The sequence below is a fragment of the Babylonia areolata genome, chromosome 20 (assembly GCF_041734735.1).
Source record: "Babylonia areolata isolate BAREFJ2019XMU chromosome 20, ASM4173473v1, whole genome shotgun sequence".
Taxonomy (NCBI): Eukaryota; Metazoa; Mollusca; class Gastropoda; order Neogastropoda; family Buccinidae; genus Babylonia; species Babylonia areolata.
Genome location: NC_134895.1, coordinates 42,738,171 through 42,743,231, shown reverse-complemented (window position 1 = coordinate 42,743,231; position 5,061 = coordinate 42,738,171). Strand labels below are relative to the sequence as shown.

Below are 5,061 nucleotides of genomic sequence, written 5' to 3'. Positions count from 1 at the left end.
AAAACAAGAGAACGTTTGTCACCAAAGAGGAGCATGGGCCAAAAAAGAAAAAAAAGCAGGGTTCAACTTTTGGAGATATTTTCCCATGTAACATCTGTAAGAAATGATGCAAATCCTGAATCAGCCTCTTTTGCATATATGGACACACACCAACAGATAAGCCAGCCTACTCATCCATCAGTAGACTCTATCATCGCATTTTAACATTGCGTGTGGTTTTGTCTGACAACAATGTTATCGGGGTCTGTGGAGAAGAACTCATCACGAGCATTAAGATAGTCATTCAAGAAAGTTTCTCTATATTTGATTGACGTTGCGAATTTTTTGAGTCTGTCAACTTGTTTGTTTGTTTACCAACAACTTTTTGATATGAAGCTGTATGCATTTCTGTTTCATTATATTTTACGCAAAAAAAGAAATTTCAAATACCAAAGTCTGATAGGTTGAAATTGATGTGGTATTGCGTATATATGCATTATGTATGCATGTGTATGTGGGTGTGTGTGTGTATAAAATAGTAAATGGCTTGATGTAACAGTTTGAAACGATGGTGAGAGGCATTCTCACGGAAGAGAAACTGCCCACAGTATGGCAGGAACTTCACTCATGTAAACAACATGTCTTGCAAAAACTAACAGGAACATCTACTGTAAAGAATTAATGGAATTTTGAATAAAGCTATATTCTTAAGTTTGTCTTTAAATCTGTACCCGAACAACATCCAGACACGGTCTGTGAGGCCGTAAGCGAGTGATAATAATCCACAGGGGATTAAAAAGGTAATCTTGATGGAAAATTCCAAGATTGAAAGGACACAAACACACACACACACACACACACACACACACACACACACACACACACACACACACACACACAGAATGTATGTGTTAAAATATGACTATCCAGACGTGTTGCGTGGCTCCGTATTACTGACAGTAAGAGTTCTTCAATAGATAGATAGATAGATAGATAGATGGACAGATTTCTGTATGGCACTCTGCGTGCATACGTGTGTGAGTGTGTGTGTGTTTGTGTGTGTGTAACTGAGAACTAGTACTATTTGGTAATGACGATATTACAAAAAAATATATATATAAATAGTTTTTTTTAAAAGATGTATACAGAAGCAGGATGAACATAATCAGACTATGTGTAGAACACTTTTTCGTTGATTTTAGAAACAAGTGCACAGCAGAGAAATTCGTTTGAAATATGTCACACTAGCTGATACGGGGCAGAATGTAATCACATCTGTGCTGATTCCCCATTCACACCAGACCAAACATTTATTGTTGCTTCAGCTCCTCAGTGTGGTTCAGGACCTGACATCACCATCAGCTTAAGGACGTCGCCACCATCTTCTGGGCATGGCATAACCATCATCCTCAGAACGTGACGTCACCATCATCATGGCATGACGTCACTATCACCTTAAGTACGTCATCGCCATCTTCGGGGCATGACGTTCCCACTGTGCTCAGGACGTCACCATCACGTTAAAGACTCCAGCAGTTGCATGAGACAAGGCAGCAGTAACGACGAGATCCACCAGCAATGGTGTAGGACACTCCAGAAATGGTGGAACAAGGCAGCAGTTGTGTGGGGACAACCAAGTATTAGTCTGCATCAACTTTAGTCTGCATTGGAGGAGGAAAGCCAAGTAGAAATGTCTGCCAGTCTGTCAAAGAGCTGGTTGAAAATACATACATCTCCAGATAAAACTTTTTTTTTAACCACTAGACATTGAAGTGTCAGTAGAAAATGCATATTTATGAAATTATATGTATATAATATATATTAATTATTATATTTATGAAATTATATATATATATATATATATATATATATATATATATATATATATATATATATATATATATTCTGTATTGTATGTTGTGTTTATGCAGGAGTATTTGTGTGAGGAGGAGACTGATTTTTATGAACTGTGTGTGTGTGTGTGTGTGTGTGTGTGTGTGTGTGTGTGTGTGTGTGTGTGTGTGTGTGTGTGTGTGTGTTCAGTTTAGTTTAACGTCTTTTCACTGTTTAGTGATATTAGACGAGAGAGAGAGAGAGAGAGAGAGAGTGTGTGTGTGTGTGTGTGTTTGTGTGTTGAGAGAGAGAGACAGAGAAAAAAGAGAACTGCATTTGTATAAAATTATAACATGAATAAAGTATCTTCATGCTGTTGATTTTTCCACTTCCTTTTGAATGCGAATGTTTTGATGACACTGCAGTTGTCTCCACGTAAGTCCACCTCGCTTTCGTTGTATGTCATGAGTTTGGTCAGCAGCCCTCTTCATCTCAATATATTTCCTCGCTTAACTCCACCTCATGAAATTGGAAAACTCGCATACATCGGCCACATCTTTGTACCTCGGTAAAAAGGACAGGAAATGAAAGGAAAGAAAGAAAAAAGAAAGGAAGTTAAGGTGACTATCTATACCTTGGATGAGTCAACCTTGTGGTGTGTGTGTGTGTGTGTGTGTGTGTGTGTGTGTGTGTGTGTGTGTGTGTGTGTGTGTGTGTGTGTGTGTGTGTGTTTTGTTGTCCCCACCGCGTCGACTTAATCGGAGACAACTGTAATGTTTTTAATTACTTTTCTGTAAATTAAGCTGTGTGAGTTAGTGTGCGTGTGCGTCTCTCTCTCTTTCTCTCTCTGTGTGTGTGTGTGTGTGTGTGTGTGTGTGTGTGTGTGTGTGTGTGATTATGTTTATACAAATTTGTGAATAAAAATATCGGAATGTCTTTAACAGGATGGATTTTTCTGCTGATGAGAACTGTTATTCTAGACATTGCCATTTAAGGCCACCTGGTCAGTTACGGTCTAGTCCTTCAGACAAAACTTTCCTCTGGTGACTTTGAGTGGGTCACTTGTGGAAGGTTTTAAACCTTTTGAATTAGTGCGCTACGATGTGGTCTCTATACACGCCATCTCTCCCTTGTTTCTCTATCATCCTCTTGAGATTGTACTTCTGCAATGACATCCTTTCAGTCCACGTGTTTCCTCTATTTCAGTGTTGTTGTTGTTGCTGTTGTTGTTGTTTTCAATTGTGCCTCGTAAATAGTTTTCTGGTCTAATGGAGGGAGGAGGGTGTGTGTGTGAAGTCTTCCGATGGCATAGATGTCTTTAACTGGATGGACTTTTCTGCTGATGAGAACTGTTAGTCTAGACATTGCCATTTAAGGCCACCTGGTCAATTACGGTCTAGTCCTTCAGACAAAACTTTCCTCTGGTGATTTTGAGTGGGTCACTTGTGGAGGGTTTTAAACCTTTTGAATTAGTGCGCTACGATACGGTCTCTATACACGTCAGCTCTCCGTTGGTTTTCCATCATCTTCTTGAGATTGTACTTTCTGCAATGACATCCTTTCAGTCCACGTGTTTCCTCTATTTCAGTGTTGTTGTTGTTGCTGTTGTTGCACGAACCAATCTAAAATGAACAGGCAGACGAAAAAACGATCGATTCAATTTTTCTTTTATGTTCATTCCATTAAATTCAGTGTCCACTCTAGGATATTTGTACGGTGTAAACACGTCGTTTGTGTAGTTAGTAACACTGTGTGTTCTGTCCAGAATTTGTATTTCTTTCCTTTTAATTGTGAATAAGAAAAACGCTGTCATGTATATTCACCAGTTTCAGTTTCAGTTTCCGTAGCTCAAGGAGGCGTCACTGCGTTCGGACAAATCCATATACGCTACACCACATCTGCCAAGCAGATGCCTGACTAGCAGCGTAACCCAACGCGCTTAGTCAGGCCTTGAGAAAAAAAGGTGAATAAATAATAGATAAGCTTACATAAATAAATAAATAATAATTACAATATAAAAAAAGGTAAAAAAAAGTGTCAACAGCACCCGGTGTTCCCAGGCGGTCACCCATCCAAGTACTAACCGGGCCCGACATTGCTTAACTTCAGTGGTCGGACGAGAACCGGTGTTTTCAACTTGGTGTGGCCGTTGGCATATATTCACCAAACACAACCTACTAATATACCTTCCAGCAAGTCAGTGAGAAGCATTTTTTGAAATTTTCAGATTTCGGAAGAAACCTTAACGGAATGAAACTGTTAATGATACAGAAATATGGCTTAATTCCAGAGACTTACAACCTAATATTGGTATGACTGTGAAAATTGTTTTTCATACTATATGTTTCAACATATGTGTAGACCTGCTAGTGCTAGAACCCACTTCGAGTGTATACACAAGCTGAAGATCAAATACGCACGTTAAAGATCATGTAATCCAAGTCAAAATTCAGTGGGTTATGGAAACAAGAACATAACCAGCAAGCACACCCTGAAAACAGAGTATGGCTGTCTGCATAGCAGGGTAAAAACGGTCAAACACGTAAAAGCACACTCGTGTACATATGAGTGGACATGGGATTTGAAGCCCACGAATGCAGAGCAAGAAGAAGAAGACCCCGAGAGGATGTGTTATGTTTGTTACTTTTTTCCGGGAGTGCTAACCAACTTTCTCACTGTGACATCACCCTGCAGAGAGTGGCCATGACGTCACCTGTACAAGGCAAACAAGAGAGCACCATCTCTGGGCTGTTTGAGGCGACAGGGTGCTGTTAGTCTAGACATCGCCACTTAAAGGTGCCGGGTCATTTACAGTCTATTCATGCCGGGCAGTACGCTCACCATTTCCGTTCCTCCATTCACAGTTGTGTAACTTGAATGACTGGTTTGGGAGAGCTGTGACTCGCTATCCTGTCCACTTGAGGCCTTCATTGCGATGGTGTTTGGATCATTAACTTAGATGTTGACAGACTACAAAGAAACCGTCACGTGTTCCTCACTTCACAGCGGGATGTCAGCAATGCCAACTGTTCAGCCTGCTGTTGTAACCTGAGGGTGTGTGTGTGGAGGGGTGAGGGGGATGGAGGGTCGGGGATGCGTGTGTGTGAATCAATTCAAGTCCGAATTTTACTTCAAGATGAACAATTGAATAAGCAACAACTGCTTTTTATTTATTTTTTATATTAAGCCATAGTCAGAAAACACCAACAAAACTATTTAAAAAAAACAAAAAACAAACAACCACCACCA

The 5,061-nt window shown here is 40.0% G+C and overlaps 1 non-coding gene across 1 annotated transcript; it reads right to left on the bottom strand.

Moving 5' to 3' along the window:
• Window positions 1–3,847: 3,847 nt before the first annotated feature.
• LOC143295537 (5S ribosomal RNA) lies at window positions 3,848–3,966 on the bottom strand. Its single transcript, XR_013057030.1, has one exon. It is a non-coding gene; the product is annotated as a 5S ribosomal RNA (ribosomal RNA).
• Window positions 3,967–5,061: the final 1,095 nt, after the last annotated feature.